The 27,911-nt window shown below is 37.9% G+C and overlaps 1 pseudogene; it reads left to right on the top strand.

The window, feature by feature from the left end:
• LOC142839039 (centrosomal protein of 70 kDa-like) overlaps positions 1–24,305 on the top strand; it is a 50,720-nt pseudogene extending 26,415 nt beyond the window's left edge.
• Positions 24,306–27,911: the final 3,606 nt, after the last annotated feature.

Genomic DNA, 27,911 nt, shown 5'->3' with positions numbered 1-27,911 from the left:
TTATGATCTAGCTAAGAAGGGAAAGCTAACTGGAACCACCATTAATTTAATCTTTCAGTAATACTGTACAATGTTTGTTTAGAAGGAAAAAAATAGAAACATAAGCTCATCTAGTGGTGAAAGCAAAGATGAGAAAAGTTACTACCATAGAACGTTAAAGTATGCAATTCTGGAATGTAATGGATTCTCTAAAATCACTCTCCAGTGTGGGCCTCAAACAGGCACAGTACAACTCCAGAGAAGTCACAATTGTGGAGAGCATTTTCTAGGCGATAAAGGGGCGAAGCGGGGGCAAATGCATCAAGGAAAGAATGTGTACAAAGGGACAGCGTTTTGGATTTTGGGTTCTATTTTGGGAAATCCCACCAAGCCTGTGTATGAGGTACATCTGGGAAAGCAGCATGAAAACAATTTGCTATAATTTGGAGTTGGTACTTTGTTCTATAAAGTACAGGAAGCCATCAAAAGTCCCAAGCCATGGGAAAACAGAGGTGGAGAAGTGGCGTTTCAAAACGATTGCTTTAACGGTAAAAACGAGGGGTGCATTGGGATGAACTGAGAGTGAAGGAGTTGCAAGACTAATAAAACAGTGCAAATAAAGAAAGATAATGTGCAACTATCAGCAGGGAGACTTAGGAAAAGGGGGAGGGAATCTCACAAATGTTGTGCAAGTTGAGTGTACAAACTGAACAAATAATGCTTTTGATTGAATGCTATCGAATTTTTCACAATCAGGAAATCCGTGAGATAGACATGGAGAGATGATAGTATATTTTATTGAAAAGCACCAGCCGCTAAGCTTAAGAGAACTCGAAAGGGAAAAACAAAAGAACAACGGATGTTGAGAGATGTATTGACAAGGCATACAGAAGAGAAATAGAAGAAATTCTTTTGACTAAAGCATCTCAAGAACAATAAGGTTGGCCATGTTAGAATGTATAAAATGACGGTTCTAACATAATGAATGCCCACATTCCTGTGGAGAGTTTACATATAATATTGAAGAGCTTATGATTTTTACATACACAATCAATAAGTCTCACATCCATTGTCTCACCACAATTACACAATGAGATTCCTTATAGGTATAGACAGTCAATTTCCTTTTTTTCTTCTCTGAACATGAACGTGTTCACACAAAAACAAGGTGTGTTTTATCTTGTTTAGCTCAATGTGTTACTATGGGGCTCAGAGACTTTGAATTTTAATTATATGCAGTGATTTCATAGCTCAGTCTCATAGCAAATCACTTTAATAAACACTTCAAAAAAAGCCTCATTTCTCTATGCATAATACAAGTATCAAATACAATGACCTTTCCCATATTCACACATTATTCATCTTAGTAAGGATAATGAATTCCTTTGCTTCTCAGTTTATTCTTTGTTTTGTGAAATATTAATCAACTGGTATTCAGAGTCCTTCTTTATAAGTCAGATTTTAAACTTGTTTTGCTATCACCAAAAATAAAAACAGAATTCTCGGGTAGTAATTATGGTTTCCTTAAGCTTCTCTACAGATTTTCGAGTTGGTCAGTAAAGCACGCCTACAAACAGGCAAACAAAGGAAAGAAAGAAGTCACAAAGGCTTTCTCCCTAGGATATTCTTATGGATTGATATGATTTCCTGACTGTAGCTGCATCCTTTGGAGTCTACAGATATGCATATGGCAAAATCAATACTAGGAACCCAAAAAGGTATTTAGCTTGCTGATAATTCGCTTCTGTGGACATTTGTAGGGTAAACGTTGTCTTCCTTCTCCTGAAAGTTTGATTAAAATATTCAGACCAATGAAACTGAAGGGATAAAGGATTCATTTCGACTCAGGATTCAAGGGAACGGTGTGTCGTGACAGGAAAGTCAAGGTTGTAGGGGCCAATACAGGTGTATCCCATCCTTAATCAGGAAACCAAGAGGGATGAAGGCACGCACACTGCTCTGCTCTCTCCCTTTCTCTATATCATTCATTCCCACTTTCCTTCCTTCTGACCTTTAACCATGTTGAGAATACAGCCAATGTCCAGTAGTGAGATACAGCTTGCTGAGTCCATCTGGATAACTTATTTTGCTCTCTATAGCATCATTCCCTACCTCCAACGTGCATATAACAAATGGAGTATAACCTAATATCACTGTGAAACTTCAACAACACATCCGAATGCTAACCATGCATAAGTGAAGCTGTGAGTAGATGCCCAGCCCTATAAAAATTGAAAAGTTCTCATTAAAGCAAATTTTCAGTGACTAAATTAAATGAATATTTAGTATCACTATTTTACATGGCTGATTGGGTATCAACATTGAACATTAAGATTGAACTGACAAATAGTTTAGAATGTACCCGGATCAACATTGGCTTAAGTAGTTCTGTATATATGACTATGGGCTTCTTCAAAGCCACTTAGGAAGGAGGTGTAACTAGCCCTGTACAAAGTGAACTGTTTAAGGTAATTAGACCAACAGACATAATGACTTAATGTTTGACATTTGCGTGTCTGCCTAAGGGCCTGTCTACATTGTCGCATATGCTATTGGTGCCCATCCGTTCCAAAGAAAGAACTAAAGCTGGAACATTGCTTCGGCTATAATGTAGATGGAACAGCTTATGGGGAGATAACCAAAATATATACATATATTATATTTTATATTACATATGTTATGTATATGTATATGCCTAGTAACCATCACACACATATAGGGACAAAATACGCTGTGGAAATAATGAACAATGTTCGGTCTTCAAATTTCCTTTTGCCTGCCAAGCTCGGTTCCTTCTTCACACACCGTCTCCTATGCCTGCTATATAGTGGGAATGGAGGCACGTGGAGGTCGGTCACCTTGAATTTATAAAACCCCTTAGGCATCCTTGAAAAAGAAAAAGCATAAGAATTTAAGGATAAACAAACGGTTTGAGAAATATAGGGTCAACCAGGTAAGCATGCCCTAGAATTAGGAGTAATAATCAAAAATTCAGAAAGCTGCCTGGTAAATAAAAATGAAACATGTTTTTTTTTTTGGCCAGAGACCTACATTGACCAGACAGGATGACAGTCACTTAGGAAAGGCCTGTACACCTAAGGCAACACATGAGCCATCTGCCCTCTCTCCATAGGGATGTGTGTGAGCTGCCAGAATATAGCCACAACATGAATAAAAGGAGAGAGAGTCCAAATTATTAGCTCATTCTTGTTATGAGACTATAATGAAAGCACAGACTGAATATCACATTTTTCTATGAAACAAAATTGTATTTTCCATACCAATTAGCAACTTAGGTTTACAGATACACATCCAAGGTCTGTCTCTATGATCATCTAATATGTGTGTCACATAAAGAAATGACATCTGTTCAGCCATTAAATTATCCATTTAATTTCTAGTAAAATCTCTCTGTGTGGGTACGACATAATTCTTCCTCTAGGAAACTACAAAATGGGTAAAGGCCTGTTTTATTCATTTTTATATCAGCAGCAGAAAACGATCTTCTAGAAATTACTGAATATTTATGTTTTCAAATATTTTGTAGCTGACAGGGATGGGTCCATGTATGAATAACAGCATTAGGACTTGCATTCAGATCCTCAGAACCCATATAAAATCTCAAACATGGCTGTGTCGATTCATAGAGAGCAGTGAGAGAGTAAGATCACTGGGGGTTATTGACTGCCAGGGTAGCAGAAAAACAATGAGTTTAGTGTCCAGTGAAAGACTGAGTCAGGTGGATAAGGCAGACTATCTTTCTTTAGTCCCTATAGATGTCACCACTGATGGGCACACCCGTATGCATACACACACAAACACACATACACACCCCACCTACATACACTGTAAATGATTCATGTATATATGTAAGAAGATTACATGATCAGTATGTTCTGAAAGCTATTAGTTTAAAAACTTCATGTAAACATAAAGCAAAGAAAGCCAGCCTACAAACCACAATCCCAGAGAACTTAGACAACAATGAAGACAGTAAGAGAGACTTACATAGATCTAATCTACATGGAAAGGAGAAAAAGGCAAGATCTCCTGAGTAAATTGAGAGCATGGGGACCTTGGGGAAGGGTTGAAGTGGGGAGGGGAGAGGCAGGGAGGGGATCAGAAAAAAATGTAGAGCTCAAAAAAAATCAATAAAAAAAGGGAAAAAAATCTTCATGTAAAAAATCTTGTGCAAAGCGGCTGAAAGTCATTAAAACCCCCGAGGGAAGTGTGCCATTCTAAACTAGCTTGGTGGCCCTGGGAACAAAGAGGATGAGATCACCAAGTGCAAATGGGAACAACTGGGCAACTGTCCTATTTTGGAAGCAGAGGTCTTATGGACTTGAGCCTGGAATATATTTCTATCGCTCGCCAAGTGCTTAGGGGTGTGTAGTAAAGATTAACTGTCAATGATATTAAGAAACGAGTTTAAACAGTTCCAGGGAAGCCTGGAAGCAGGGCAGTCAAGTAGTTCATCCATTTAAATCCACCACACTTACATATTCTATCTAGTCAAAGCACAAACTACATCTGATAAGACTTTTCAAATACTCTTTGTATGTTCTAAACTATATTACTAGTACTGCTCTAAGTACCATTTTTAAAGTTATACTGCTGAAGCCAATGATCTATTACAATGACTGTCAACCACACAATTGCATGTGCTGGAGCCTGTCCTTTTAAAAAGATCTTAAATACAAATGAAATTACACACACACACACACACACACACACACTATGTAAAATATTGCTCATTCTTCACTTATAGAAATATGGTAGTAAGTTCTGAAACGCCTGGGGGTCCTTATCTTTAAGCTTTGCCGAAATAGAGTCTTACTTAGAGAAAAATTAAAGAGATTTATGTCTTTATAAATAGATCGTGATGAGAATTAAAAATTTACCATTAAATGGCATAAAAGTTCACACTGTACCTCGTAAATAACAATGTATACAAGTATGTTGTGGCATTAGAATTTTGACTGAAAACAAAAAACAACCAGGGCTGCAGAAACAGCTCAGTGGTAAAGAGCACATTCTGCTCATAAAGAGGACCTGAGTTTGATTACCAGCACCCGTGCTGAACCGTGTGCAATCCCCCTGTAACCCAAGTGACAGGAGATCTGACACCCTCCTTTAGCCTTCACAGGAAATTACACTTAAGCCACATTCCAACACAAACACATATAAACATGAAATCTCTTCTAGAAAATTAACTATCCCCCCCAAACCTTAAAAAAAATCTATAGAATTTAATAACCATCCCATAGCCATTGCCTTTACTGCTTTATTTTCCAGAGTATGTGCTAGAACCAGTGAAGAATTACAAAGTCCGTCTAGCCTTTTATGAGTTCCTTTCAAATTCAAGGTTTTATATTTATTTTCTTTGCCAAAACCTATAAGGGAAACCAGGCCGTATCTGAGGGAACTTCTTTGGAAAATAAATTTGTGTAATAGAGTTTACCATAACCTCAATGTCTATAACAATGCAATGGAGTGGAAATCGCTTTTGATATTCCTGTATTTTTAATTAAAACATCAAGAAACCCAACAGTGCAAACCAAATAGCGTTAGTCACACGTTTAGCCAGAAGCAATCAAACTTGTACAGAAAGAAAGGCATGAAAGAAAAAAGTTGCCATTACAAAAATGCTGGTATAATAATTGCCAAATGTACATGATAAAATCAAAGTGCAATACTATTCTTAGAACACTGAAAGTTTGTGTAAGACCTGGGATAGAAGCTGAAGAAGATGAGTAATGAAATACAATGATAAACAAGAATGGGGATGTATGTGTGTGTGTGTGTGTGTGTGTGTGTGTGTGTGTGTGTGTGTGTGAGAGAGAGAGAGAGAGAGAGAGAGAGAGAGAGAGAGAGAGAGAGAGAGAGAGAGAGAGAGAGAGAGGTGGGGGGCAGTTGATGAGCGTAGACAAGTCCTGTTGAGGAAAAGGCAGAAAAATCAACCTGTAATTTTCCTAACTGCACGTGTTGCCAGCCTATCGGCCCCGCCAGTTCTTTGACTACCACCATTTCCCTAGGACTTGTGACTGCCCAGCTTACTTGTATAATGCCACGAAACCCACTTATACATTGCGATATATACTTCATACATTTCATCACTCCATTACTGAGTTAGTTTTATTTTATAAAAGGATAATTAAGGATAGGACAACAATAAATATCTCAAATTTCCACCACAACACAAGCAATTTAGATGCAAGTGTCCAGTCCAATGCTGCATTCTATGAGGACGGTGACTTAGACAAATGGTATCTAAGAATTCAGACTTCTGTCTCCCCCTTGACTGGAAATGACTATTCCTAATAGACTGCTTCAATTTCTCATCCACAACTACCTCTAAATGTTTCTCGTGGGGACTGAAATTGACATGAACTTCCACTGTTGTGGCATTTTGTGTAACGAGCCATCACTGTACAGATTCTAACAGTTATAGGCTGTGTCCACTGACATAGCTACGTAAGAGGAGCATTACTGTGTGCTGGCCCCACAGTTGTAGAAGTTGATCACAATTTAATTGCATCAGGCAATTTGATGCAATTTGAGGCAAGTTTTTGATGATAGAGATAAAACAACAACAGCAAGAAAGCAGAAGCTCAGAAAAACATTAGAAGTGAGTTCTGAGCAGTAGACAAGAATTTGTTGCTTGCAAGAAGAGTCATAGAGGGGGAAAAAAGGCATCTAAAGCATAGAATGGCAGAGCTAAAATTCCAGGTCCTGAGGCAGCAGTGAATATCCAAGAGCAACACTCCACCTTCCAGATGAAGTTCCAGTGCACAGAAGGCCCAGCTACAAAGTATGTCCTGCTTTTTCCTTCTCCAGATGCCCTTTTCTTCTGGCCATCATTATATTAAGCTCCCATTCTGTATGTATTCTTCTCTAACCTAAAGGGAGAAAACACAAAAGGGCCACCTAGGTCTCTGAGAGAGAGAGAGAGAGGGAGAGAGAGAGAGAGAGAGAGAGAGAGAGAGAGAGAGAGAGAGAGAGAGAGAGAGAGAGAGAGGAGGGAGATTCGACCACTCATTAAAATGTTGAACATCATATCTCTTTGTCTGCCTTGCTTCCCTCCATGCCAAGATCTGCTAAACCACCGCTGTGCTAGGTCACTGATTGAACCCCCTGCTGTCCTGGTGGCTGGCTGCTCATACTTCCAAGGGTTTCTTGTCCTTGTGCATGCAGAGCTTTGGGTCAGTGCTGGCTCCTAAACAATCAGCTCACTTTTACTGTCACTATGAAAACTGGCTGTAGTTTAGAGGGACAAGGTCCTGCTGAGGTATTCACAAGGGCACCAAGGAGTTTGCTGCCTTCCCTCTGAGAGATGCTAGAAACTGTCTGAGAGACCTTCTCTTCTCTGACCCTTAGGATGCTACTGATTATAAACAGAGGACTGGGATTCGAACTTGCAATGTCTTCAGTTGCCCTGTTTTAGAACTAGTATCTCACTGCCTATCAAGGCCAACCATAAGACTGATGTCAATCACATGAATGGGTTCAAGTCAGCAGAGCTGCTATTTCAAAAGTCACTACCATTTTTATCTTTTCTGGGTCGCAACAAGAGGTTGTTGCAGCTCTTTACTTAAAAACTTAGGTGGGGGGCTGAACAGATGATTCCCCAGTTAAGAGTCTTAGCAACTCTACCAGATGTTCTGAGTTTAATTCCCAGAAACCACATGGTGGCTCACAGTCATCTATAATGGAATCTGATGCCCTCTTCTGGTATGCAGGTATATAGATAGACAGAATACCATATGCATAAAATAAATAAATCTTTAAGGAAAAAAGAGCTTAGGTAGTGACATAGTTATTTTTCTATTGCTATGGTCAATGCACAATGATTAAGACAAGTATAGAGCCATTTATTGGCTTACATTTTTACAGAGTGAGTCCATGACCATCATGACAGGAAGTATGGCAGAAGGAAGGCAGGCAAGGCACTAGAATAGTAGCCGAAATATTACATGTGATCCCCAAACAAAAGGTAGAGGAGGAGGGAAGAACTAATGGGAATGGGTAGACTTCTGAAGCCTCGGAGCTCACCTCCAGTGAGGCAGGTCCTCCAACAAATCTATACCTCCTGATTCTTCCCAAACAATTCCAGCAACTGTGGACCAAGCATTCAAACATTTTAGCCTATGGGGTCCATTCCCACTCAAGCACCACTGGTAGGTGTCCTCAGTCTTGGGGATTTAGTAAAGGAAAATAGAACATATGCTGGGTAGGCTTCACTATTTAGATAGGTATCCTGTGGCATTGTTTACATGTGTTTCCTTATTCTGCATGAACACTTACTTGCCAAAGTTCTCATTACTGCTTCCCTCCTGTGTACATAGGCCATTCCTCAAGACCAAAGAAAGAAGTCAGTCTCAGTCATCGTTGCCTGAAATTATTTCAACCTTAACTATTTGGTTAATGTCAGTACTAATTTCTGTCTGTCCAAAAGCTGAAGGTAGCTGTTTTCTTTTTTCTTTTTTTTTTTTTTTTTTTAGTTTTTCTGAGACAGGGTTTCTCTGTAGCTTTGGAGCCTGTCCTGACACTAGCTCTTGTAGACCAGGCTGGCCTCGAACTCACAGAGATCCACCTGCCTCTGCCTCCCAAGTGCTGGGATTAAAGGCGTGCGCCACCACCGCCCGGCCAAGGTAGCTGTTTTCTTTCCAGTCTTTCCCTAATCTCTAAGCAAAGGAAATAAATTCCTCTCTGGATTGCCAGATAATAGAGGATTTTTACATTTGGCTATGACTGACTTTTCCAAGGCATTGGTTCTCAACCTTCCTAATACTGTGACTCTTTAATACAGTTCTTCATGATGTGGTGACCCTCAACTGTAAAATTATTTTTATTGCTACTTTATAACTATATCTTTGCTACTGTTATGAATCATAATGTAAATAACTGATATTTCCAATTGTCTCAGGTGGCCCCAAGGAAAGGGTCATTTGATACCCAGCGGGTTACAACTTACAAGTTGAGAACCACTGCTCTAAGAAGTTCTAAGGAGCACATAGCTTACCCCCTGAGAAATAATTTGTAGTGAAGAGCCCTTTTAAATACAGATGGCAAGGGGTTTCTTCCTGTTACTACCACTTCAAATAAGTTTGCATATTTGATCAGTTCCAAGTCACAGAAAAATTTCAGAAAGAGTACTCATAAACTTGTTGCTTCCATATTCATATCTTCCACTATTATGATAACAGTTGTATAATTAGTGCACCAATAATGGTATATTTATTATCATCTAAAGACCACAGTTGACTCATGCTTCTTTTGTTTTCTCTGAAGGATCATGCATCATACATTCTATGTAACTCTCATGTCTCTTCAAGTCCCTCTTTGTTGGGACAGCCTTCCAGACTTCATCTTTAAATATCTTTGTAGCTTTGAAAAGTTCTGACAAGTAATTTTTTTTTCAATGTGTCTGGTCCTATGTCTGTTATAGTATTGGAAGAAAAGACTGAACAGGTAAGGCTGAGTCATTGGTTTTAAAGATCATTGCTACCCTCTTATCTCAAAACTACATATCCTCAGCTGGGCATGATCCAGCTGAGCTGTCACTTGCCTTGACTATGAAATCCTTCTCTTCTCTGCTTTTCTCCAGTTCAGCTTAGAAGGAAACCTCAATTGACACCCAGAGGCCTGACATGCTTGTTTCACGTCTTTGAGGGCACAGCACATGCATACATTATTAAATATTTTTCTACATGAAGAATTTGTCTACTCCATTCCATTTGCTCATCTGTTTAACTATTTATACCAATATAGAATGCAGATATGAATTTTATATTTTGTATGAAAGGAAACCTCATCGTACTTGATCAAACGGGTCCATCAACGGCACTTGGGAGCTCTTACAGCTGATGCATGAGTTACTCTAACATGCCTCTAACACATTGTGCATGTATCTGTCTTGGATTTTCTGAAATGACAACATACTTCAGGCTTACTCTCAATAGTCTCTGACCCAGTTCTAGAATTTTTCTTTTATTCAAAGAGCTCTAGTGGTCAAGGTCTTCATCCTGTTTGTGTTCTTTGTTGTTAACATGGCAATATCCATATTACTTGCATTCAAGATAACAAGGATTTATAAATGTGGCCTTGAGACAAAAAATCATCTGCCTCCCTTACAAGGCTGGTATTTCCTACTGATGATGAAATCTAATGTGTAGCCAAGTACTTTTCTCAGAGTCAAAGGTTGCAGACAGCATTAGAGCCATCTTCTAAGGAAAGACATGGAACATCCCATTTCACCAACCAAGAGAACTCTAACTCTGTGCTCAGGTCACACTGATGAGAAAGATCGGGGGTTAAGTCTTATCCTTTTATTAACACACAGTCTACTGTTCCTTTGCCCTGAGAACAAAATTTTCATCTACTGTTTATCCATGAAGGTTGTATCTTACAAAGAAGCTGAAGAAACCTGGTTTATTTTCCATTCCTGAATGAAGATAAGTTGGCAGTGTTTATAGAAAGGCCAAGTAGGGATGCCTTAGCACCATGGTGGTGCACAAGGCAGATGTCACTGATGGGATTCAGTATTTTGCTAATGAGTCGCCATGACCCTTGTAAGGTTTCTTATCATGGCTACAGCAGTGACTGTCAACGAGCCAATGTCACCATCTCTTTGTAGAACTACTTGGCAATATCATTGCAAACCAAATGAACATATGTGTATGTCAGATTAAACAGTCCTATAAGGGCAAGGGATGATTGCCAAGTCCCATTTAAAGCATACACAGTGAGTGGAGGAGTCAGTCTCCAAACAGAGATCTTCCAGGGCCAGGTATGTAGCTCTTGGAATGTTTGCCACCGTGTCTGAAGACCTTGATTCAATCTGTAGAACTCATAATCAGAGCATGGTGGTAAAATCCTGCAAACCCACTAGGGAAGTAGAGGCAGGAGGATTAAGAATTTAAGGTCATCTTCAGTTAATTTACGAGTTAGAGGCCTGACTGGGCTATATGAGAACTATCTTTAAACAAAGATCAATTGATAATCAAGCACATAATTGAACAAACAAATTACACATAAATACTCCAGACTAAGTCAACATGCCATGAACATGACCCCCTGATTCAGACATTTATTTTCCCATTACCAATATCATGCTTCTCCTTAACCCGAGTTCTGAAATGGAAAGGTCAAATTTATGGTTTTCCTCAATTTTTTTATCTATCCCCATTCCCAGCCCTGGGTCTGGATAAAATAGACAATCTTTGATGATCTATTTTACCAGGTCCGTGATAGGTATTTTCTCACTTACAATGGGAATGGTGCAGCCTTCACCTTTGACAGGTAAATGACCGCACATGAAAATTTGCCAATCTTTCCACAGAATAGAATTTAATCTTTCTTTCTTGCACTAGATTCTCAAGAAGAGAATAAAATTTTCTGGCAATATGAAGAACATAGTCCAAGACATTACATAAACAAATATCTTCCCTCCTACTTTCGCCTTGGACAGGTAAAAGATGTCATTTGTTTTTTGTTGTCTAAGTTAAATAGGGCATCCAAAGTCAGAAAAAAAACTGTACCTTTCTGAAATTTGAGAATAATTGCTAGCTGCTAAAAGAGTCCAACTGCAAAGAAGAATAAACTACCTTAAACTCAAAGTCCAAAGACTTTCTAGCAGTCTTAGTGTGGATCTGTGGTGGGAAAAGGTGAAGCTGCTTTATTTTATTTATCATAAGCTAACTGTCAGAGGAGAATAGAATTTGGTCTGTGGGAAAACCAATTTGAAGAGAAAGAATGATAACAACATAAATGTCTAAGACACAAACTAATGCTGCAACCAGACTCCAAATAGAGCAGCTTCTTTCTCATCTAGGAAATCAGAAGTCCTGTATGCTCAACTCATGATGATACATCCCCAAATTTCTCTAAAAACATGCTTCATCACAACTGTAGATTTGCTTAAACAACCGATCGCTAATGAACAATTTTGATGAAAAATGATCTCTGTGGGCATAAAATAAAAAGCAATTATCACAAAGTCAATACAAAAAATATAAAAAAAGCAAAAGGTGAAATCTAATCTCCATAAAACAGCCAATAGTTTATTAATATCAGCTAACTACCATCACAACTTATAGACTAATATGTTAGGTGAATCTAATCAATACAAGATAAGTTCTTTGCCTGGAGAGATGCCTTAGTGGTGATAAAAATTTACTGAGAAAGCAAAAGGACCTGGGTTCAAACCCTAAGTACACTCATAAAGCCAGGCATGGTTGTATGTGCCTATAATAACAGTATTGGAGGCGAGAGACCCAAGAGTAACACAGAAGCTCACTGGCCAGCCAAAAGAAAGATTTCAGGTTTGGTGAAAAACCTTGTCTCAAAAAATAAAGTGTAAATGATACAGGAAGACTCCAGAGCCTTCCTCTGCCCTCTCTCTGCATGCACATAGATGTACACATCTGCATACAGATGTGTACACACACCATACACATACAGGCACATCAAATTTAAGATTAAGAAAAGTTCTTGGAACTTGAGAAACTTCTCAGTTGCCCCCTAAAAAGTATGTGGGTTTGAGGTGGGATCTCCATTATTCACGTAAATATCAGTTCTCCCCTAATCTCAATGCTGAGGCAGCAGGGATGTGAGGATATTTGAATTTGCTGACCAGCCTTTCTACCCCATCAGAACTCCAGATTTAGTGAGACTGAGTCTCAAAAAGCAAGGAGGAGAGCAACTGAGAAAGACATCCAATCTTGATCTCAGGCCTTCACCTGCACACCTGCCTGCACACACAAGATGTCCAAATACATGCACATACAAAATGGATACATTTTCTAATACTTAGAAAATATACAGGTATGTTTATATGTCCATAATTAATATTCTACATATTTATAGTAGTTTAACCGTATTATTTTATATAATTATATACAACATACTTAATTTGATACTAATGTACATATGGTATTTACTATTTTTGTTACTCTAAAAGTTTCAAGACATTCAGTGTATGCCCTTCTGTATATGGTTTATGACTTTTATGATAAATTGTTAAAGGTAGAATTGTTGTATCAAATTTGTATATTTTAACAATGAACATACAATGCCAAATCATTGAACTGGAAGCCCAGCTATAAATGTTCCAGGCCAATCTATTAGGCTGCAAATTTCTCAAACTCAGAGACTGCTGTGGTCTGCATCTGTTCCAAAGTCTCAAAGGTGCATCTATAACGGCCATGCAGTCATCACACAATAAATATTAGTTGAAGAAATTAATATTGATAACAAAAAATGTAAAGGACCTAATTTGCATGGAGTTAATTGCATATTAAAATCAACTTTGGGGCTGGAGAGGTAGCATAGCATTTAAGAGTATAGACTGCTGCTGCAGATGACAAAAGTTAGGGTCCCTGAACCACAACAGAGGGTTCGCAGTCACTTTCAACTCCAGCTTTATGGGCCACTGTTCTGCCTGACCTTGTGCTCACTGGCCAATATTTTTGAGTCTCCAATTATTTTATTATTTGTAGAATGAGAATAAAAAAAAACACTTTGTTTGCCTGTCAGGATTGTTATGTGATTTAAATATTATAGTGAGAGGCAAAATCTCTTTGTACCCAACAAAATCATCAACAAAAAAGAGATTAACAATTAAAGACAGGTTTAATGTTCTGAAATGTATTATATTCAACTCACATTAGCCTGAAAAGATTTCTGGAAACATCTCCAAGCTCCAGGCTTAGAGGCTAGGTGTCTTGCGTCCACCTACAGAGGACACCTCAGAGTGATGATTTTTCTAAGATGGGAAAGTGGCATGTGTTTTCACTTTTATCTGTCATACTTAGCTGAACAATACTTCCTATTGATTTGTGGCATCAAAGTCGGTTCCTTTTTTTTCCAAGCGTGACATACGCTATTATCTCTTTGAAAGCTCAGAAATCTAAAAGCAACACCATAAGAAAAAGAAAATCAAAACCTCAGTAGCTTAAGTATTGATTAAAAACAAACGTGGTTCATTAAAAACACTGCTGGGATTTGAAGCACTTAGAGGCAATCTTTTCTTTTCTTCAGCATTTAAAAACTAAAGTGATTTACAGATTTTCTTGGTACTAAGAAAGAGTTCCTGGTTCTTTAAATGTGCTTTGCATTAAAACAAAATCAAAGGATTATAAACTGTCATCTCCCATTACTCTTCTTGATTCTTACATAGAGATAGTATGTTTGGCTTAAAATGTTGATACCTGTGCATGGCATGTAAAATTGCATAACAACTCTTCTATAATAAATATCTTCAGCTAATGTGCCCTATACTTCTGTTTTCATTTTGAAATTTGTTAGTGCTTTTTTAAAAAAAGGGACAAGGTCACAAAACTGTTGGAGGAGATCCTGAGCAGGCAGAAGTGACTGTCTTTAGATATCCCAGAGAGGAAAAAAAAACCCATGCTCCTGTCAGAAGGAAATATATGTCTTCATCTCTAAGTACTGCATCCTGTTCCCCTTCTTGCCAGGTGTCTCGGTGGCTAGAGGAAAGAAGGGTGAGTCACAAAATGACCCAGTCCTTGTACCCTCTTGGAAGGGCATTCAGCTCAGCTAACTAGTAGCTTCCTGTAAGCATGGTAGAGTCAAAGACACTGTATATTGAAAAAGTTTCTTAAATGTGCATAAATCTTGGCACAATCGTGTAGTGGATTTATGTACTTAGCTTTCTATGTTTTTTTTTAAAACCGATTATTTGGTAAATCTTCAGCATTAGCAAGTATCTCTCACAGATGTTTTTTCTATATCTATGTATCAATTATACCATTTTTTATTAGTTCCTTTACTTAAATACCTTTTTAAACTATAATATAGAGGATAAGAACGTGACAATAGGTGCCCAGCCCTATTCTAGATGTATTATGCCATGCCACTAAGGCTAAGAGACAGTCACAGAAGAGGAAACAGAAAGAATGTAAGAGCCTAAAGAGGAGAAGGATTGCAAATGTCTAACCTGCTGGGCGTGGCACAGCCATGCAATCAATCTCACAGCAGCTACACTGGGCAGCACAAGATTGAGTCTGAACTGTGAAGCACGGACAGGCTAGGGGCTTGTGGGGTACTACGAACACATGCTAAACTTTTAGCTACTGATGCATTATATTGCAAAGGATTGTTCACCATTGTGTTTAATTATGTACCCACTTGTGAGCTCAGCAGGCTGCAATGGATAGTTCCACACCCACGGTCAAACAGATGGTCCTGCTAAAGTCACTGAGTCATAGAACAGGACAAAAGACTTGTAGAAAAGAAGGAAAGTTTGGGGTAAAAATCATGAGAATGCATTGTATGCCTATATGGAATTGTCAAAGAACAAGATTAGTAAATATTTTCTGTTCTTTTTTGCTTGTTTGTTTTTTGTCTTAGTTTGGTTTAGTTTTGATTTTTCAAGACAGGGTTTCTCTGTATAACCCTGACTGTCCTGGAAAGGAATTTGCTAAGCAGATCATGCTGAACTCAAACTCATTGATCTGCCTGCTTTTACCCCTGAGTACTGGAATTACATGCATGCATCACCACCACCCAGCAATAATTTATCATACTGTATAAATTTAAACAATTTAAAACACAACACATTCAAAGCAGTAGTAAAATTTGGTTACTATTGATGACCACAAAGCTGTTTTTTTAATTTTAAATGGAGTGATGGAAAGAGTTAAAGAAATCAAGAATATAACCGTATAAGATGCTTGCCTCTGGTTGGTCAGAAGACCGGGAAAGAACTAAAAATAAAGTTCTATTCTCAGGCATTGCTTTGTGACAGTGTGCATGTACTCTCTGAAAGACCTTGCCCCAACCCAGTGACACATCATTAGGAACCACAGCTGTATTATGTCCCCACGGTGCATCCTGTCGACTGATCAGCATCCGCTTCTCATGCATCTGTTTGAAATCATAACACATAACAAGCCTTCTGCCATGCAGACAAAATACAAAGTGAATTGTCTCATTTTTATCTGGATTAAGTGATACCATATACGTTTGTCTCTGATACCCATGAGTGAAACCCTACAAGTAAGATCAGAGAACAGAAACTATTTTGTCTAGACGTTTCATCCAGAATCAGTCTCCCCCAAACACTTTGGATACATCAACAGTGTGCAGGAATGCTTATACTTACCTGTACCTATCAATCACCAGAAGATGCTAAAAATCAAGTCTGGATAGACAGACCCTGAGATTTCCCATGCTTCCATATGATGTTGCTGTCTTGATTTAGTGGCTTCTCCTTGAGTAGCAAGAGCTCACTCAAAGCCTAGGTGCCCCATCCTGTCTCTTGCTTTACCTACTCAATCCCATCTGTCTTGTTCCCTGATTATGTGAATGTCAGCAAATTATTCAAGCTTTCAACTCCTATTTCCTCCTCTGTTGAGCAGCACTTGAAGGAGGGAGGTGCTTTATTGCATTGTGATAGAGAACACAGAGGTAGCTAATACACATAAAACATACTGGAAATGAGCAGCATCTTGATGAAACTGAGGATGAATGGAAAATTATGAGAGCAAAATTATATCTGATTTGCTATCTACTGCTCCTAGATACGCTAAATTCCACCATCAAGGGGTATTTACCTCCAAGAGTGAATCAATAACCTTCAACTTAATAATCTTCTTATCTTGTTCTTTTTACCATTCACTTTATTACTTTGCAATAGCACATTAGCTCTTGTGGTTCCTTCATTAGTATGTGGAAACGCCCGGAAAGCAAGAATCATGACTTACGTACCATCAATGCTAGGTAGTGTAGCATGATATCTAATGAGAGTGTTCGCTATGAAGATTGGCACGGGGATGCTAAATATTTGTTAGATGAATGAAACTTGAAAATTTGTGTCCTCTCCTAATTCACCCAAATTTCCTTGTGTCATAAAAACAACTTTAACGAGTCAGCATTCAGTAGATTCTGAAGGACTACTACTTTGAAGAATTTACATAACATGCCAGATTTACCCATTCCTCATAATTATCCATATGTTACAGATAAACTTTTGGCATGTCTTGTGCATAGCTGCACAATATGCATGCATGCATGAATGTGCTTCAAAACACAATGATTTTATACTACCATAAAAATTTAATTTCTGAGCTGGCATATTTTTCAGTATGTCTAATAGCTCCATAAATATGACTAAATTAAGAACATACATTTATTGCAAAATTATGGTGCAGAAATGTTCTTTCCTTTCTGACATTTGATGTTACAGGACTTTACCTGGGTATACATAAAGAAATGTCTACCCACTGTTGATAGGGAGGGTACCAGGAAACCAAATAAAGAATTCTGCCCAAGTCCAGTTGGTAAACACATAGATTTATTGTGCGTTAGTTGCAAGAGCATTGTCAACTCACGGGTTATCACAACACTTGGGAATTATCTGATAAGTCTTACGCAGTTACACCATGAAAAAGCCCAGCCCCTTGTACTGCCGAAAGCCCTTATTCCCAACAAACATTCCTATATTTTCTAGTGAAAACTGGACATTTTCAGAGGGAAGGTTCTTATGACGCTCACCTGAAAGCCTCGTGATGTCTTCAGATCCTTCTTCCTTACTCTACGGAGGACTGTTAATGACCCCTTGTCTCCTAAAGACTCATATGAGTGATCACAACTATTTTGCCTCAAAAGAGCAATAGCTTTGTCTCTTCCAGAGAAGTATACACAAAAGATTTGAGACATCCAATATAATTTCAAAAAAAACATGGAATTTTATTCTACATAGTTTCATATTTCATGTACTTTTACATTATTAAATATGGGCATTTTGTGTGTATGCTGTTGAGGGTCTCGATCATGCTAAATAAACACACTATAGTAAGCTATATTCTTATTTATAGTTATTGTCATTTTTTAAAAATAGGAATTTACCTGAAATTATAAAAGGTAACATTTTTCTTTACTTTGAATTATATAGCATCATGTGTCTTAAAATCATCACCTTTGACATGATTTTATTATATTGAGAAAGCAAGAGCTTTGTACCATTTGATGAGCAGGTTCAGATGGCAACAGAAGAGATATGCCCAGAATTCTGTCAGAAAATTTGATGTAACACATGTAAACACAGTAAGAAATTTTGATCTTTTCTTGAGAAATTTAACTGCTAAGAATGCTTAAGACCTTTTAGTTACTCATGTTGATTGTCTTGTAGAAATACTCCTTGAAGGTTTCTACAAGTGAAGAGGTAAGAGTGTCAGTTTTAAGTCTGGCTATAATGGGATAGTTCTATGAAACCAACTTTTCCATCAAATAGCAACTTTAAATGCTGGTATATAATGCATATATGTTTATAATTAGTGAACAAGCAAACATATAGCCAAGATTTCAAAGTAAGTTATATAAGTTTATTGTGACTACTGGTACATCTTTTTTGTTCTTGCAGTGTTTGCTAGATCATTAGTGATAGATGAACCACTAAATGGACTTCAGTGGTTTCCAAATGTGAACTCTGAAATAAGCCCAGTTTTGCACTAATGGCACAAATGTTATTGGAGTAATCAAAAATTTCCTGATTGGATCTAAGGCCTGAGATGGAATCTGTACTTGGCACTGCTAAAAGGCCAAAACGTTCTGGCTAGGCAGGTCATAGGCCTTAGATAAGAACTTATTGTTATTTTGGTCAATGAACATAGTTATTTTTGTCAATGAACATAGTAACTAATGACTTACTTTATATACACAAATCAGTGCATTTTTCGGCCCTTATGAGGAATCTAAAAGTGTAGAGCATCTTTGACAGCTATACATGTGATAGAGAAACAGTATCCAGACTATATACAGAGCTCAAAACACAAAAACAAAACCACCATTTTTGAAAACGAGCAAATGGATCTTAGCAGACTGTTCTCAAAAGAATACATAAAAATGACAAAAGGAGTATCTCAAAGGATGTTCAACATCCTTCGCAATTAGGACAATGTAAACGGAGAAAGCTTGGGGATTTCATCTCATACCAGTCAGTGTAGCTAAGGTCAAGAAAACAATGGACAGCAAAGTCAGCGAGGTTGCAGGGAAAGGGGGGGGGGGGGTTCTCATTCACCGTGGGTGGGACTGCAAACCAATGAAGCCACAGTAGAAATCAGGGTGGGGAATTATCTAAAGCTAAAAATAAATCTATCTTATGACCCAATTTTATGCAGCTTAGCACATGCCCAAAGGACTTGTTCGACATCCTACTGTACAGATACTTGCTCAACATGTTCAATGCTGCCCTTTTCACAATAGCTAGGAAATAGAAACAACCTAAATGTCATTTACTGATGAGTGGATAACGAAAATGGGGTGCCTATACACAATACTGTTCTATTCAGCTGTAAAGAAAATTAAAATCATGAAAAGTTGGAAGTAAATGGAGAGAACTAGAATATACTATACTCTAAGTGAGGTGATACAGACCCAGAAATGCAAACATTGCGTGTTCTCTCTTTAGTGACTCTTAGCACTGAGTCCATAGACACGAGCATCTACTATAGAGTAACCACAGAAACCAGGAAGATACAAAAGGATGAGGAGGAAGAGGAGATCTAGAACGGGAAAGGGTGTCATATGGGTGCTGGGAATCAAACCTGGGTCCTCAAGAAGGTAAGTTAGTGCTCCTAATTGTGGGGCCATCCTCTATTTCCCCCCAAATTCTATTTGTAGGACATACAGTCTTGATTTATTTATTTGTTCATTTTGGGTTTTGAGACAGGCTTTATCTATATAGCCTTGGTTGGCTTAGAATTTGGCCATGAGACCAGAACAGCCTTCAACTGAGAGAGATTCACCTGCTTCTGCTTCTAGAGTACTCCAATTAAAGGCCCAAGGCAAGAAACCCTGGGGAAGTCTTTGGTTTGACCACCAGCATGGCATAGATCAGACGTGACAGTATGTGCCTCTAGTCCCAAAAGGAAAATCAGGCGTTCAAGGTCATATTTGGCTTTATAGAGAATTATAGGCCAGCCTGGGCTATAGTAGAGACTATCTCAAAAACTATCAGAAAACACACACACACACACACACACATACATACACAAAACATCAAAATGAACCGTTCTTCTTTGTAAATGATCTTAAATAATCTGTTATTATAGTATGAACTTGACTAGCATATTCACCTAGGAAGGTAGTCCTAAAAGCCATTCTTATGCAGAGGCTTCTGAACTCAATAAAACATATTTGGTTTGTCTCTTAGATAAGTTAAATATACAGAGAAGGAACTTGACTTCAGTTCAATATACTTAAAGGCATTTAATTTATCGAGTCTGTGACAGGGAACAAATGCTAATCAAAATTTGCATCCAAATGAATGGTTTTGTTTAATATACAATCAGATAATATTTATAAGCTGAACTTAAAATATTAAAAATCCAACTAATATTTTAAATCAACTACAACTGTTATAAATGAAAGTTGACCTTGCCAACTTTTTTACTTAGCTAATTAAAGTTAAATGCTCTCCTGCTTCTGCAAATGCCATTTTGGAGGCCACTGAAAACTCACTTAAGCAGCACAAAATTTAGGAGCTGGTGAGTTTTTATCATAATTATAATTCACAATACAGAGCGATAACTTGCAACAAAAGTAATTAATTACGAAGAGGTTATTATTGTTTTATGTCTTGAGAACGAAGTCTTCATGTACTACTGATCTCCAGCTAATCTTCAGTAGATGTGGCACAACCTATTAAATTGCCATTGTGGTAATGATAAAAGAACATACCAGGAGAAATTTATTCATTTTACTGACAAATGTAGACCAGATATTTTCAATGGTATCTTTGTTACTATATTTCAATTTCAAACTTTGCATAACACATAGTTTTTCTTGTAAGAACCAAAAGTCTGAGACCCACTCAAGCTTAGAGAAGGCCCTTCATGAGGTGCAGTTTGGATGAACTATACCATAAAGATGGGCGGGATACAGGTGCCATAGCTTTTTCGACAACTCATGCACAAGTAAGGAAACACTCAAAGTTATTGCATTAACTGTCTCTTTGTTCCTGTCTTTCATGTGAGGTGTTAATCCATATACCTAGCACATTTTAACTTAACAAGTACAGGACTCTACTTTTCACCTCTCAGGAGCCTGTGATTGTAATATCCTTTCTGACAGAAAAGCGAATTTAGGATGATCTAATATAGCTTGTTAATATTACAGTAGGAATTGCAGACATGGAGGTAATGTGCATCACCCCCAAGTCTTTCACCTCATGTGCAGTCAGCCAAATTATGTATTTATTAATTTTGTTAAGCTGGCCTCATGAGTCAATAGATTGAATAGAGTCTCTGTTAATTAAGTTTGCTGATGAAATGACTAGAAGCTTGGAGAATAGCTTTGGAATTAAAAATGAGTTTAACCAGCTGGAGGGGATTTATGCTTTGGATAAGTATTGAAACAGATGACCTCGGTGGTCTTTCTGAACTCTGAAATTGTGTGAGACACTGAGAAATCAATACGACAAGAACTTATATTAAATGAATTTAATTTAACAAAAAGTTAGGTGGAAGACACTGATTAAAAATATTCACATGGAATCAAACGTAAAAAGGAACGCTACCCTTGTAGATTCCACTAGAGACAGGGTCGAAGTACATGTCCGCATGGCAGGCAGATTTCATTAAGACACTGAGACGATTCGTATTTAAAACTCATTTCTAAAGAAGAAGTTTTAGTGTGATGGATATTAAACAAGACCTCTCTTTTCTACTTCCTCATTTATCAGCAGCGAGGCCGTTTCCAATAGCTAACGACACTCCTGTAGCTAATTAACTTTTAACCAGTAGATTGTGGTTAGAAGTCATATACATCAATTTCAAACCTTCCCTGTGAATTTATCCTCAAGGAAGTCTCCATTTAATTTCTTTTGCCAGGGAAGTGACCTCAAACCATCTCTGATGCTTCCTCTCAAAGATGGACTCATCTGAAATACTCACACACAAACGGCTATGATTTTCTTAATGGACATTTTTAGACGGTTAAGTCAGAAAAAAGCATTACAGCAAAAAAAAAAAGAAGAAAAGAAAAGGGATGTGTAAACATCTAATAAGTATATGTAAAAGGGCAGTCAACTTTCTTAGTCATCAAGAAAATGCAAGTTAGAACTTTAATGAAAAGACCATTCTAGGCATGTTAGAAATCGCGCTGCTGAGTATGGTCAGGCTATGAATCAACAAAATTTCTTGCCCTCCAACACTGACACCTGGGAATAGAGGAACTAACGAAGGGAGTTGATTCTCTAGAGACAACCATGAACACTATCTGTGCTCTAGCAACTCCACTGGAGATATTTTCCCAAACAAGAGCAATCTTCATGTTTCCAAGTGCTGGGCAAGAAGACTCAAAACAACACTATTGTTGAAAATCAAAATGGGGAAAGTGTCTCTATGTAGTCAAATGAGGAAATTGTATCACGATATTCATGATAGAATCACAACGAACAGTGAACTCAATTAAACTCTTTCATTCTAGGATTATAAAATGATAAAATATTGAAGAAAGAATCTCCCTAAAAGGCTATCAAATGATTTCATTAATATATTTCTCAAACTAGAGAAAACGCAAACAGGTGTAGAAAAAAGAACAACAGTTATCTTTAATGTGTGCCATGGGACATGGGAGAAGAGGATCATTACTTCCAGAGAACAGATGGAAGGTTCTGGAATGATGAGGTGATACATATTTTCATTCAAGCTATAATCCTAATACAAGGATTTGTTTATATTTTTAAAAAGTACCATGGTATTATCAGCATCTATTTATCTTTAGGTTAAACATCCAAATATGTATCTGAGGGCTAGGAAGGTAGCTTAGCCGGTTCATTATTGTTTAGTACACACTTAAGCCCTTGATTCAGTCCCTAGCACTGTATAAAACTGGGCATGATGGTACAAGTTTGATATTATAGCATTCTAATGGAAGAGGACATGCTCAGCTGTCTGGTTAGTTCAAGGAAATCCTGGAGAAAAGAGACCCTGTATCCCAAAACTACAATACACACCACACACAAGTCACACATACATGCACACGCGCGCGCGCACACACACACACACACAACCACCCCAGTAACACGGCAGAAATGCTGTACAATTCCTTTTCTCACATAGTGGTTCAAAGCAATCATGTCTAGAGGCAGGCTGGGAGATTAAGCGACCTTTCCAGTTCCCTTTCAGCCGGGCGATCCTCTATTATTTCCTACAGAGTGCTCTTTTTCGTAAAACCCCCTTCAGTCTTTCTCCTCCTTTGCTATTGAGTTGCGCAAGACTGGATTTAATACTCCAGAGGTGTTCTCGCAAGGGCAACGTCAGTAGAAAGTCCACCAGCTCCCTAATAGGTAATATGATAGGGCTGTATCCAGAGGGAACTCTTGGTGGCCTTTGTGCCGTGTAGCTACAGTTGGATGGATAATGCAAGGTCACATCCAATTCCCTCTCTGCTCTCACCTCTGGATATTTTAACATCATTTCTTCACAAGTTTCCCTTCATCTCGCATGCTTTGCACTGGATTTATTTTTTCCCCTGGAGGCACTAACCGACTCCCCTTTTGTCAGCTTTAGAAGAATTCTTTGAACACTCTCAGTCTAAATACATGGGATGCAGAGTTCAGGTGATTTTAAGAACACTTTTTTGTAAAAAAAAATAAAATAAAATACAATGGGATTACTACTAAATTAACAAGGGGATTAGCTGACCAAATAGATTTTTTCATATTAATATGTACAATTATCAAACAAATGCAGTAAAAATTCAGTAAAGGGGAAACGAGAATTATTTAAATGATTGGAAATTTGAAATTTTTACTCTATGTTTTCACTCAGGGGAATTATAGAGATTGTTGGCTACCACTACAATGTCCCTTATTTTTTTTGGTGGGGGTGTTTTAGAGACAAGGTTTCTCTATAGCTTTGGTACCTGTCCTGGAACTAGCTCTTATAGACCAGGCTGGCCTCGAACTCACAGAGATCTGCCTGCCTCTGCATCCCAAGTCCTGGGATTAAAGGCATGTGCCACCACCGCCTGGTTACAACATCCCTTATTGATTGAAATTCAGATATTATAAAATAAACTATTTCATATTAAAGAACACTGCAAAGTTAGTCCGATTCTTATTGCTGATATAACTTAATAAATTAAAACGTGATACTCTTATCTTTTTCGCTTTGTAAAATAGGCTACTATTTTGTGTTTTGACCCAATGTTGTTGATTATCTCCGAAAGCCCAGCACGGGCTTCTTCACTCTCAGCACAGCCAGCACGGGGACATTTTATGTGGAGAGTTCACTGGCTCTGAGAAGCCCGTTATTTCTAGAAGTTCCCGGAGCAAAACATTTACTCTGGAGAAATAAGCTCACAGATTTGAAGACATCACCATTAATTGACACTGTAACATTTGTTCCCAGACTTTTAAAGCTCTCCAAAGGCTATGGTTTTAGGTTACCCATTCAAAGTTTATGTCACGGAGTGGTTCGGGGCAATAAGAGATAAGAGCACTGCACAGGATCCAGGAATCTGTGCATGCAACCACCTCAAAACGCAGCTAATGGAATCTCAGTGTGAAGCCAGAGAAGACTTTTTTTCCTCCCACAAACTCATTATAGTCATAGGTTGCTCTAGTTTGAAACTTGATTTTATACTAGCAAGGAAAAAAAATCTAACTTCACAATGTCATCAATCATTTGAAAAATATAACTATTTCTATGCATTGAGGCATGGATAGCTAGATACAGAGCTTACCCATTTACAATTCATAGAAAATTTCCATGTCATTCAAATGCTTCGAGAACATCGCCATAAACTTGGAAATGATTTATCAGAATACAAATAGGAAATTATTTATTGAGGAAAAAAATATTTTTGAAATACAGAGGTACTCAATCATAAGACAACTCAGTCAATGAACTATCTAGTAGAGTATAATATCATGTATTAGCCAGAATTGCTTTTCTTTCAAAGGCTATCCTTTCCCTCATATCTAATGCAAAAGAAAAATGTCTAAATAATATACACATCTAAAGTGCAAATGATAAAGATTTTATTATTTCAATGGTTAAACATTTTAATTTAACTATCTAAAAGCCTTCAAATGATGAAATTTCATTCATCATGAAGTTTTTCTGTTTTTCAGTATCACATGACCCAACTTCTTGGTGGCAGTAGGACATATGTCCTCATGTTTTCAAAAACTAGGAACTTCAGCAGTATTTAATATCACAGGAATGGTTTTAACCTTCTGTGGAAAAATCACTGATATAAGGACTTAAAGATAATCACATCCTTTTAAAGATACTTCAGAAATACAATCACAAACCCAGTGTAGTGTGACGTTTTACTCTTAGCTTTTTGAGGTTCCCACCAACCAGCTCCCAAATAAATCACACACAGAGGTTCATTGTTGCTTATCAATGCCCAGACTTAGTTGGCTTGTCTCTTACCAGCTTTTCTTAACTTAAATTTTCCCAACTACCTTTGGCCTCTGGGCTTTTTCTTTTTCTTAATTCTGTATAGCTTACTTTTACTCTTACCCCATGACTGGCTGGGTGGCTGGCTCCTGCCATCTTTCTCCTCTTGTTATGTCATTGCTTCTCCTTCTCATCCAGATTTCTCTTCCTAGTTATCGTCTCTGCTTCCCAGCCCAACCTATCCTTGCTCTTGCCTTGCTATTGGCTATTCAGCTGTTTATTAGGACCATCAGGTGTTTTAGATAGTCAAAGAACCACAGCTTCACAGTTAAAAAGCGCAACATAAACAAAAGTCGCACACCTTAAAATAATATTCCTCAACAGTGCAGGCTAGGGGCCTGCTGCCACAGGCCCATCAAACAGTCCTTATATAAGTCACAGAAGACTCTTGTTCCTATTCACAATACTAGCATCTTTGACATCCTCTTTAAAGATGTTTCTAACCTGCAGGAGACATCCTGCAAGATAGCTGCCAACTTCCTGCTTCCTGGTACATGCTTTCTTGTGTTGCTTCCCTCAGTGTGAGGAAGGCTTAGGGAGTCATTTCTAACAAGTAGAGCACAGAGAAACTGAGGGAGAATGATTCTGATTCCCACCTCTAAAGACACCTTCAATCTCTACCTTGGAAGCTCGTTCTATCTTGCTCTTTATCTCACTTGTAACAGAAGGAAGTCAATGTTGCATCCTCAAATCCAAAGAACCACGTGGCAAGGAAATGGAGAGGCTCTATAGCCAACAAAGAGCAGAGAACCACATCCTGCTATCTGAAATGAGGCTATCTTCCTACCAAGCTGCCATAAAACACCTGATGCCTATGAGAAAGATCACTGAGGTTTTTTGGAGAGTCATAAATTTCAATGGGATGACGAATGGGTTCTGAAGCAGTATTTGTAATTACTCAAATTATTTTAGGATAAAGTTATAAGGTGTTGTTATAGGCACCCATGAGTAATGCCTTTACAGTGATGGCCTGATTTCTTCTGGTAGAAAAAAAAATGACCTTTATTTTTCATCAATGCTTCATGTGATCCCTCTACCACTAGAGGAAACATGGGGATGTTTTTCTGTTTCAATTGCTACTTCTTAACACACATCCTTGAGTGTGGAGAACACGGGCTATGTTTTCTTCTTGTTCTTGAGAAACTCCCCACCTTTACTCATATCTTATGAGTAGTTTTATTTAGAATGACTGACATGTGTGCCTACTTACTTCAAAGTGGGGTTGGATTTCATTCCTATTATCACTCTAATAGGATACTCTCTCTAAAACCTAATACCTATCCAATATCATCATTCTAAGTCAAAATTGGCTAAAGTGTATGAATTTTAGCCTAGAGCAGTGGTTCCTAATCCATGGGTCATGACCCCTTCAGTCATAGCATGCAGATATCCTGAACATCAGATATTTACATTAAGGTTCTTAACAGTAGTAAAATTAAAGTTATGAGGTAGAAACAGAATAAATTAATCTAGTTTGTTTATTTAAATATTTTTATTATTTTACTTATTTTATGCTGGGGGGTCATCACAACATGAGGAACTATATTAAAGAGTTGCAGCAGGGTGGGAACCACTGACTCAGAGCCCTCCATTCAAAGTTCTAAAATTACATGTAAAGAGAGTAGACTTTGAGTCTTTAAAAACTCTCAATCTATTTCCTAAAGAGAATTTACAACAATAAACTTTGACACAATTAAAAAGAATGTGTTGTTCACAAACTTATTAGATGAGACATTTTAATGTCAAAATCGTCAATCAAAGGGGGCTGGTACACAGTTTGCATGATACCTCTTAAGCAACACCCAAGGTAGGAATGTGGTTCCCCAAGAATAAAGACTGTAGCATTGAATAGAATATCAAGTATCCCAGAAGTGATAGACAGTTTCTAACTGTCAAGCTTGATACAATCAGCTGAGAACAGAGTCTTAATGAAGGAATTGTCTGAATTGGGTTGATGTATATGCATGTCTATGGGGGATTTTGTTTGTTTGTTTATTTGGTTGGTTGGTTGGTTGGTTGGTTGGTTGGTTGGTTGGTTAAGTGATGTCGAAAGGCCATGGCCAAAATGAATGGCACCATTTCCTAAGCAAGGGGTCCTGAATTTTATAAGAGGAAGGCAAGCAGACCTGCACACATTGCTTTCCCTCTGAACTTAATTGTGGGTATAATGTGACTAGATGCTGCAAGATGCCACTGTGACTCCTCCATTAGGATGAACTATCTCCTGAGATAGCCTGTCTGCCCTAAGGTGCTCATTGTCCGGGTCTTTTTATACCGCATCAGAAATGAAAGTAGAATACCAGCTAACCAAGGCCCACATCAGTGATTCTGCAAGGGAAATGAAAGCCTAAGCATCATTACAGAGAGACAATTATTATTGTAGAAGAAGAATGGTCTTTACCAAAGAATACACAGTGCCTACCCTTAATTCACCTTCTGTGCTTCAGAAACCATTCCTTGTCACCGACTGAAAATAAAACTCTACTTTATTAA

This window comes from Microtus pennsylvanicus, chromosome 20 (assembly GCF_037038515.1).
Source record: "Microtus pennsylvanicus isolate mMicPen1 chromosome 20, mMicPen1.hap1, whole genome shotgun sequence".
NCBI classification, from domain to species: Eukaryota; Metazoa; Chordata; class Mammalia; order Rodentia; family Cricetidae; genus Microtus; species Microtus pennsylvanicus.
This window is presented reverse-complemented; position numbering and strand designations above follow the sequence as displayed.